General features: G+C 37.7%; 1 long non-coding RNA gene across 2 annotated transcripts; it reads right to left on the bottom strand.

The window, feature by feature from the left end:
- Positions 1–1,620: 1,620 nt before the first annotated feature.
- LOC116072397 lies at positions 1,621–10,095 on the bottom strand. 2 transcript variants are annotated; one of them, XR_004111424.1, is made up of 3 exons: positions 9,913–10,095; positions 7,791–7,870; positions 1,621–3,811 (listed from the first exon to the last, which is right to left on the bottom strand). It is a non-coding gene; the product is annotated as an uncharacterized LOC116072397 (long non-coding RNA). The 2 variants fall into 2 exon arrangements; XR_004111423.1 differs by lacking the exon at positions 9,913–10,095 and adding an exon at positions 8,067–8,177.
- Positions 10,096–10,998: the final 903 nt, after the last annotated feature.

The following is a 10,998-nucleotide window of genomic DNA, read 5'->3' as shown; positions in this document are numbered from 1 at the left end:
TCTAGCCTGAAATAGGATTTATGTATTCACACCCTGTCTTCCCAAGGCTGAGGATTGTTTCAGAAGAGGTAGACCTAAAGATTGTTAGGACCAGAAATAGTGGATGGCGACAAGGACACATCAGGGCTGGTGAACATGAGAATTCTCAGTGGTTCACAGGGCATTCACGAAATAGCTGAGGAGATATTGGAAACTGATAGTTGCTGGTAGAAGTAGGGTCTATTTTCTTTAAGATGAAAACCCCTGGTAAAGGGATTATATACTCCAACGGGAGGCCACATAACCAAGAATATATACAAAGAGCATCAATTGGACTTAATGGATTTATAAAAATAAGAAACGAAGTTGTGTGTGTAAGGAAGAATGGGTGAATTTGAGGAGTTGGAGAGACAATGTGAACAAAACACATTGTACAAAATCAAAGAACTAAGAAGAATGAGAAAATATAAAAAATAAAATATAATGACAACTCATTATTCAGTATAAGAAAGTTGATCCACAGTCATTAAAGATCATAATAAAGAAAAATAGGTTTAAAGAAAAATCCATATTTAACTAGAGAGGACTGCCACTAACATATAAATGATTTTCCCTCTAGTTTCTTGTCACAAGTGCTGCTATTTACGATGATTGTTGGTCACTATATGGAACTATGTGGAACTATATATACCAGAGAAAAGAACTTTCCACTGAACAGAAATGTAGTAGAAGTCACAGAAAATTATAAAAGTTCACAAAAGCATAGAAGAAACATGCCAGTAATCTTGCATTCAGTGGTAACTAATATTCTGGTAAATGTCCTTGCAGCTTTTTAATCTTTACAAAGATTTAACTTAGATGCGTTCATTTTCTTTTCATGGCAATTCAGAGAGTCCTCAATCAGTGATTTAGCAAGAAACATAACAAAGGTTTGTGATGCCAAATAGCATCTGCCACCCAGTGATTTACTGGTCTTCCCCTGTTAAATAAAAAATATCTTAGTGCTTAAGGTTATTCAAAGATAATATAATTATTATGTAAGTTTTCAAGTAATAAAAACTGCCATTGCAAAAACTGTACAAACCTTTTTTATTATTATTTTTTCATTAGATATCTTTTGGACATGCTCCTTCCCCTTTCCCAAGTCCTAGGAACTTCCTCTGTCTCCTCTAACCCAACTCCTTGTTTTCTTTGTTTTTAAATAATAAAAAAAAAAAACCACAAAACAAAAGTCAAAAAAAAGAGAAAAGACTGGGAAGACTGAAAGTGCTAGAAAAAAAAAAAGACAAAATGAAACAAATCTTCCACAAATGTCTAAAGAGTTCGTTTTGTGTTGGCCAACTATTTCTGGGCATGGAGGTTGTCCTGAAGTAGAGTTGCTATGCCCAGTGAAATTTCACTGGAGAAAACTGATTTTTACTTATTGATTTTTCCTTTGCAAGTATGTGTTGGTTCCAAATAGTTTGTTGGTTGGTATGGGACTCTGTAACCACTTCCCTGTCTCAGTGCTGGGACCTTGTCTGGTTTCAACCTCTGCAAGTCTCATGCTTCATGGGAATCTTTGCCTAAAGGAGGTAGGGAATGAGAGACATTTTTCTACAATGTTTCAATAGAAAAAATATTTTAACAAGTTTAGAAATCCATAGATACAATTATTTTTAATTGGTTGTCATGTAACATAAGGCTAGTTTTTTAACCAGGTTGGATGTGGCACAGGAGTGGCCTGTCTGTAGAGGACAGGCGGGGTAGATACTGGTGGAGCCCAAGAGGTGGAGAGAGGCACATGTCTCTGCTGCTAGGCTAAGGTGGATCACTGGATGAGGACCCAAGGCACATCATGGGGGTTTAGGAAAGGCGTGTGGAGAGGAGGGTAGGGCAGAGTCCTTCAGCTAGACCCTGAATAAAGATTTGCAGAGTCTGGCAGGGTAGAGAGGTTGGATGGCTCCTTCATTTCTTTCTCCAGTTCCTTAAAGATTTAATTTGCACTTCTTTGGTTATTTACTCCAAGATATGTTTTTGAGAGGTTTGTGAGTGTTACTCTTTCCATGATTTATTTTTGAGGATGTTGTATCAGTGTTTCCCTGATTTTGTGAGTGCTATTGTTCCCCTGATTTATTTTACAGTGTGTCATTTGCATATCACATGATTTCTGATTTCTGTGCATGAGTTTTATATCCTGTTACTTAGCTTAATAATTTTATTAGCTGTAAGACTTTTCTGATGAGGTCTTTAGGGTCTTTTATGTGTTATTGTTTGCAAATAAGGATGATATTTTGATCCCTTGCATTCCTATTTGTATCAACTTTATCTCCTCCACTTAATTTATTGCTCAGGCTAAGGCTTAAGTAGTATGTTGAAGAGGAAGTGAGGAAGTGAGTCTGAGAGAGGATAAAGTTTGGAATATGGTTTAACACACTGACAGAAGAAAAAAATTCTGACCATGACCCAAAAAATCATTAACCTTGAGTCCAATGACTAATAAATGGGACCCTACTAAATCAAAAAGCTCTGTACACCAAGTGACACTGTTATTTTGGTGTAGAGGCAGTGTAGCGAATGGGGAAAATGTCTTTCTCAGGTGTATATTTAACTGGGGGCTTGTATTTAGAGAATATAAAATAGCGAAACACTAAACATAAAAGAAATTCACACACAGTCCCATTTAAAATGTGACTTAGAGCTAAGGGGGAGTTCTCAGAAGACAAAGTACAAACAAGCAAATGGTCAACATCCTTAGACAGGAAATTTAATATCTCATCTTATGCCATACCTAGTGGATACGATTTAAAGAAAATGCCTCAAAATGCTGTCATGGATGTGGGTAAAGGGGTACACCTATTCACTGCTAGTTGAAGGCAAACTTGGTACAACAAATGTGGAAATGAGTATGGATGTTCTTAAGAAAAACACAAGGATCTACAACATGACCCAGGTATATGACTCTTTGGCACAAGACAAGAAGATTATGTCTTACTACAAAGATGCCTTTTTACCCATCTTCATTCCTGCTGTATTCATGAGAACGAAGAATGGAAGTAGTCTAAATGTCAATCAACTGATGACTAGGTGATGAAAATAAGGTATATTTACATAGTAGAATGGTCAGGAAGCTATTAAGAGAAATGAAACTGTAAAATATGTAGTAAAGTGGAGCTGGAAACAATAGTTCAGAGAGAGATGATCCAGACTCAGAGAGACAAACTATGGGACTGTAATGTCTTTGGACTGTAGAAGAATGGTCCAGAAGAGCTTCAACATGGAATACCTTAGATGGAGAAGGCAGGAGTTAGCTCTGTCCCCATTCCCTACCTGGCACCATGAAGTGGGGTTGCTCCACTATCCTAGGAAGAATTTATTATCCTGACAGTATCAGGTTTCACTCCTTGTTTGACCTTATAAGGTTTCTTACACCCCCACTTCCAACCCCACAACCTCTGAATATGCAAATGAAGCATCTTCCAACATCCTTGCCCTGACCAATGGTACATTGCCACACAATCCTTGCTCTGAAGACTCTGGCACCTCCTTAGGGGCATAAGTAGGACTCAACAGACAGTGATGGAGCACTTGCATAGCTATCTTTGCAAGTTTTTTTAGTCTCAAGTCTTCACTGATCTTCATTAAATTGAAGGAGGCATGGCAGAGAACTTCTGGTATTCAGTTGGTTCTGGTTGCTCCAGCTAACTCATGCCAGTTTGGCAGAGGGATAGCTGTTTCTGCTGCATCATGCTGCCTCTGCTGAGCAGTGCTTGGTGAATTGGACTGCTGGTATCCTGACACTGCTGATATGGACTGCTGGTATCATGACAATGAAGATTCATCCAGATAAGAACTAAAATGGAAGATAAGGTAAGGTAAAGAAGAAAAAAAAAGTAGAAGAAAAAAAGGGGAGGAAAGAGGAACGATTACTTAATTCAACTGCTCTTTTCAGAGAATTAATGAGATTTTTGGTAACACTATTTAAAAATATGGTCTATATTTTGTTGTGCCCCATTTTACTGTAAGTCTCTAAGAAGTACAGTGGTTAGCTGGTCAAAGTACAGAAAAATAAGTAAGTGAATTTTTGTTTTTGTTTTTGTTTTTGTTTTTCAAGACAGGGTTTCTCTGTGTAGCCCTGGCTGTCCTGGAACTCACTCTGTAGCCCAGGCTGGCCTCGAACTCAGAAATCCACCTGCCTCTGCCTCCCATGTGCTGGGATTAAAGGCGTGTGCCGCCAAGGCCCGGGGTAAGTGAATTATTTTTAAGCATTGCTTGCACTAAGTTCATATAATACCTTACTTCTACCTAAATGAAATCTTCAGGACTTGAGTAAAAATAAATAAATAAATAAATAAATAAATAAATAAATAAAAGGGCTATTTACTTTTCACAGCAAATATTAAACTATAATTTGCTTATTATGCTCCTGTTAAAAAGAAGGCATTTTAAGATGACTGGACTAAATTTTCTGGAGGAAATGAAAGGTAGGAAAAAAGCAGAATATCAGGCAAGGCTTTTTTTAGCATGCTTTCTTTGGTTAATGAGATACCCTGCTATTCATATGCTCAGTTACTTACTTGGTAAGAATTTATTTTTCCTTCCCAAGCAATGAGAATACTGATATGGAGCATAGGAAAAGCTATTTATAACCTACGCCCTTCCCTCAAAATACAAATACTAACGTAACACTCAGGAGAACTGTATGTTTGAAATATGATAGACCATGCAGCATTGTAGAGCATTAAAATGGTTCTGTGAAAATTTGACATTTGGATCCATTACATCTACCCAAGAAAACTGAATGCACACAGCAAGATATACAAGGGTTACTGTGAATAACATAATGTACCCATATCCAGTTCCATGTCAAGTTATATCTGACTCAATAATACCACCTTTGCAGTTAATTAAAAGTTTCTGTCAAAATAAATATAGTAATACATATTCATTAGATATTGTACAGTATTCCAAATACTTTATATAAATATGCTTTGAAATTAATTCAAAGAAATACATTCTATTGTTAATTAAATATAACAGGAAGATTTATAAGCTGTACCCTGTTAGTCCTGCTTTCTGGATAAACATGCTGGCACCATCCAGCTTTATTGGTATGGATAGAGCCTGGAACTCGTTCCAAAAGTAAGACAAAGGTGAAAGATTTTCAGGATTCCATTAAAATCCTCAATCAATTAACTTGGAGTAAACCTAAAGAGAGAATATCTTATGTGTCGCTTAGCTTAAAAGCTCCTTACCCTGAGCCAAAGAAAAGAGTAGAGAGTTTAAAGTAACCCTCTTTTCCTACTCTTGAAGAAAAGAACACTTGAATGCTGCCTGTGTAATGAGGATCGTGTGTAGGAACTAAGACTCTCAGTTCTGTAAACTCCAAAATGCAAATTGAGCCAATAACTTGAATATGCTTTAAAGTGGACTTGAAAGGCTATAAGAGGCTCAGTCCTACAGTCTTTGGTTTTAGTCTAAATTAACACTGGAGGAAGACCCAGGTAAGCCATAGACTGCTAGGCCTTGGGCATGATAAAATAAAAGGTGTTTTAACTCATTAGGTTTGTGATAATTTGTTACACATTTTCTTTATCCATTCTTCAGTTGAGGGACATCTAGGTTGTTTCCAGTTTCTAGCTATTTTGGATAAAACTGTTATGACCATAGTTGACCAAGTATCTTTGGTGAATGGTACAGCGACTTTTGGGTATGTGCCCAGGAGTAGTATAGCTGGGTCTTGAGGTAACTTACCAGTAGAACTTTTACAAAGGAAAATTTTCCAAAGGAACACAAGTAGGTCAAGCAAGGTTTCTTGCACTGTAAATTTTTTTTCATAGTTAACATGTGAATAACCTATTTTGACCTCTGTAGTATTATTAAAAGTCTTTCTTAAATAAAATGAAATGGTCTATGGTAAACTGATATGCTGTGAATAGTTTTACAACTGTAAATTGCTTTCTGTGCTATTTAGCATGTAAATAGTTTTTCTGTTAAGCTGTTAATTAAAGCAAGCCATTTTCATTTATATGTGATAATTATTATTAATGATGTTTTTTAAAAAGCAAAATTAATGTCTAAAGAGTTAGGATGGTAAGCCACTAGTATGCCAGAATAATTCCAATATTTTGGTTGAAGAGTTTTAATATTATATATTTTGCATAAATCTCTGTTGTGTTTTTGTTAACTACTAACTTAATGCAGATTCAATAAATCAATAACCTTGATTTTACTTGTAATGAAATTCTAATTAAAGTCTTTGGAAGACGTCATTACCTCTTCCAATGCAGTTGTCAATAGAAAACATGCACACAAGTGTACTGTAAGAGGAAACTAGTAACTAAGCTACGTAGGCAACTCTTCTCAATACGTTCACACTCGGATGGAAATACACATGATACTGTAGAGATGTAATCACATCCTTCAGCCCCAAGTGCAGGGAAGTGACTTAATGAGAAAGAGTACACTTGTCTTCCTGCTTCTTAATTATCAAGATCTTCTAATTCCCTTTTCTGCATAACACCCTACTTACCTTCTCCTTTCAGAGCTTTTGAAGGCTGGAAAGTGCATAAGCTCTCGCTTCTTTCAGTTTATGTTAAGAAGATTCTAAGGTAATTTCAATTGAGACCTCTTGTGATTTTAGGTCTTTCCCTCTAGTTTTCCTATCCCCCTTTATCTTTCTTTACTCACTATGTAATCCTCGCTAGCCATTCATGAAAAAAAAGTGATCTTTTGCTCTGTGTCCCTTAGTTTGATAAGAAATATAGGCAAGTATATTGTGAAGGTGAATTAATAGTAGAGAGTTTTAATATTATGTAAGGAAAACAGGGACGACTTTATGTTGTTCAAAAAAGGCCTTTATATATAGCACTAACAAAGACAGTGAACTACTTCCCATTTACTGTCATGCTCAATCATACAGACTACAGGCCAATAAAATATCTGATCCATTTTATATCATCTGTGAAACAGAACCATGGCCTTGACTTATTAAAATATTCATTTTAGTTCTTTGGAGATGTTGCTGTAAATGAATATTTGAAAGCCAGCCAGATCTTTCTCACTGAACACTTCTAGTCAATCAATATCAACTTTTAAAAAAATGACATGCTTTCATTTTATAATAAAGGAAATCACATTTCAAAACCAAAGCCATGGAGTCAATAAAATTATGTGAAAACGGTTTCTGATTCTCAAGAAAGTACTTTAAACAACTTGTGTTATCGAATGAGGCTGCTCATATGGGAGAGCCAAACCTAGATTATAAATCATAAATTGCTGTCATAAATCCTATAAAGAAAAGTTCTTCTTGTGGCAGTTCCTCTTTTAATAAAATAAAAAGACTAACCAGAATTCACACTGTCATGTCTGAAGTAGATTTCAGTTGTAAATTAATGCAACCAAAACCAAAAGAATTTTAACTAAAATCTACCTATTTCACTTGTGACAAGATATTTATTCTGTTACTACTTATCACTGGGATATGTCTATACTCTCATATTATGATGTACCATTTATACTTTTTGTGTAAATGTCCCATATAATTTCATTTAGAAATTAAGTTGCTAAATCACATAGGAGACTAAACATTCCATGACAGAGATGTATCAAGGAGCTTACCTTTATGAAGGATGCATCAAGGAGCTCACCTTTATGAAGGATTGCCCCTTTACAAGACTGTATTGTGGTTTTGGCATTGAGGACAAAATATTGCTATTCAGTAAAATTACCTAGAGATGTCATTAAAATATTGTTTGGTGAGCTCATTTTGTGGAGCTGATTCTGGAATAGATTGAAGGCCAAGATTTCCATTTATAAAGAATTTCACTTACCATCTATCTGATGAGAGGGCAAGATATGGCTGCTCTATTACCACCAACTGCATCTTCAGAAAGTAAGGCTTTAAAGCAGACTGTATGCAATAGAACAGAAAGCACTGTTTTACCATTAGGGACCAAACGTAGCATCCTGTCATAACTGGTTAATCTAATAACAGGAGCAAGATTTATTTAAAATTGTTATCTGCTGAGCCACATATGTATTTAATTATCAAATGGATTCCATGATTTTTATACAAGTATCCAATTTTACTGCTTAAAGAAATATACCGTAGAGATTTTAAGGTCCTATGGTTAGGAGATGGCAGATTGATGATTTGAATTTGTTATTGATCCAAAAGCTTCCACTGTTTGCTACTATTGTTGGCATTAGAACTTCCCAAATCTATGACATCACATAGGAGACATCAGGACCCACAGACCTGTTGCCAAGACAACAGCCACCATATTCCCAGAATCCATTTGGCTCACCTTCCACCTTTACCTGTGTTACATCATTATCCATTATATATATATATATAATTTATATATATATAATATATGTATTATATATTATATATATATATTATATATATATATATATATATGAATGATAATGTTCTGTCAACAGCTGCTGCAGAGCACCACAACAGGGACCAGCAGAGGCTGCAAGATCAGATCATGGACATGCTGACCGCCGGTTGAGCAAGCCAGAACTTGCCTCAGCCCGTTGCAACTTCTGCCCTGCCTGCTGTATGCGCTGGATCGAGATATCCTGGGCACCCTCAGCTGGTTGCTACAGGAATCACAGGCTTCCACCATGTGAGCTGTAACTGTGGAACACAGGAACTTTTACCACATGAGCTGTGCTGCCCTGGTCCATCTTGTGGGGCTAGCTTCTGATGGACCCACACCTATCCATTCAGTTCCGGGTTTCTATTTATCTAGAACACTAGAATTCTCGCACAGACATCAGCATATTAATTGGTAGGATTGGTCAATGGGAGGGCCTCTAGTTTTCCCAGGTAAGGCCTGGCCAGCTTTTTCTGGGGGCTAAGGGGTTGGCATTTTACAGCCACGCTTCCTAGCTGACATATGAATAGGGACATCCACCCTTTGGGTGACCATTCCCTCGAAAGCAGCTCTCATCCTCTTCCCCTTCTGGGCTTTTGAAGCCATTTTAAAAAAACAAACAAACCCTGTATCCAGGGTAGAGCTCTTTCCACAGTAAGACTGGGGCTTACTGGATAGACTCTTGGGGGCCCTAGTGATGACTTGGGCCTCTAGCCTGGCTGATTCCTTTTTGGATTTTGGACTGTCCTCGGAACGCTGGTACGAATAATCCAATAACCCCACAATGGCTTCAAATGTACCTCCAGGCACCACACTGGGATGTCTCCTGGAAAATCTCAAATCTTTGAAGCTAATGCCTGACTTGAAGGCATCAAAATTAATATACCTCTGCAATAAGGTCTGGATTCAGTACCAGCTAGATGGTTCAAAATGGCCACTTAATGGTACCCTAGATCCAACTATTTTAAGGGATCTTAATACATACTGCCAGCAAACTGGTAAATGAAAAGAGGTCCCCTACATCTAAGCATTCATCTACCTTTGCTCCAAGACCTCCATGTGCTCTCTTTGTTCCACAACCCAACTTCCCTTAACCATGAAATCTACATGACCTCCACCAGATGATGCTACAAGGCTAGATCCAGGTAACGAACCACCTCCTTTCCGCTGCAGACCTGCTTCCACATCTCCAAAAAAAACCAAACTGCTGCCTCAGTTTCTCCTTCTCACCAGGATACCACAGAACCTGCTAGCTCTACCTCTCCAGATCCCTCCCCTTCTTCCATGCCAGCTGCAGGTCTCTCTAAACGCCCCCAAATTGGCATCTACCTTCACTCCTCCTATCATGCGCTCTAAGGCCACAGCCAAACCCCCAAGTCCTTTCTCCCCAGAGACAACAGACCCAGCATCATTCCTTCCTCTAAGAGAAGTTGCTGGGGAAGATGGCCTTGTCAGAGGTACATGTTCCTTCCTCACTTAGTGCACTTTCTCAAATAGAAAGCATACTGGGTTGTGTACTTCTAATTCTCCAGGTTTATTAAAGAGTTCCAGTATATCACTTAACCTAAGAGCTTGACTTTCCATGATGTTCACAGAGGAACTTGATGCGAAAGTTTACCAAGTAGATCCCTATGGTGAAAGCCAGCTACCCCCCATTGACAACACCCCTAGACAGCAGGAATCAGCCTAAGAGACATGGAGACCTCGTTCCCTTTCCACCATTGCCTGCTCTTTATAATAACAAGAAGGGAGGTATGTTGGCATTAGGACTTCCCAAACCTATGACATCACAAGGCAACAGTGCTACCCACAGACCTGTTGCCAAGACAACAGCCACCATATTCCCAGAACCCACTTGGCTCACTTCCCACCTTTACCTGCATTATGCCATTATATATGTATGTGTGTGTGTGTGTATATATATATATATATATATATATATATATATATATATATATATATGGGGAATGCCCCCTTCCTCTTTTCTTTCCACAGCCACCTTGTCTCTCTCTCGCTCACTCATTAAACCTCTTACATATGGAACTGTCTTGGCCTAGTGTGCTGTGTCCAAATGCGAGCTGCTATTCTAACATATCAACTATGATGCTGTGGGCTGAATTATGTCTTTAAAAAACTGCCTCATATTGTGAAACCCCAACTCGGACTATTTGGAGGCAGGGTATGGAAAGGTGATTAAAATGAAAGGAAGTCCTAACTACAGTGTACTAGGCTGGTAGCACTGCCTACCTAAGACTAGGTACAGAGAAACGATCTCATATATTCTCTGAGCACATCTGGGGAAGACAAGTGAGTATACATCAAGAAGGCTGAGAAGCCCACAAGCTCGATACACTGATTTTATACTCCCAGACTCCCAGACTGAGAAAAATGAACTTTCTGATGTTGAGAGTCTTCCAGCACACAGGCATTTTATTTTGGCATTACAATCTATATAGCCAAAAAGAGCAATTTGCTCTAAAATTTAAATTGTAATTTATCCTGCCTAGCAGAATGATATTTTGCTGTCCTTAAATGGCATCATTTTACTTTTGGTTTACATTTGTTTGTCTTCAATTAGTAAGTGGAAAGGCATGCAACAGTCTCTTTTGTGACCATATATATACATATATATATATATATATATATGTAT

This window comes from Mastomys coucha, unplaced genomic scaffold, assembly GCF_008632895.1.
Source record: "Mastomys coucha isolate ucsf_1 unplaced genomic scaffold, UCSF_Mcou_1 pScaffold23, whole genome shotgun sequence".
NCBI classification, from domain to species: domain Eukaryota; kingdom Metazoa; phylum Chordata; class Mammalia; order Rodentia; family Muridae; genus Mastomys; species Mastomys coucha.
This window is presented reverse-complemented; position numbering and strand designations above follow the sequence as displayed.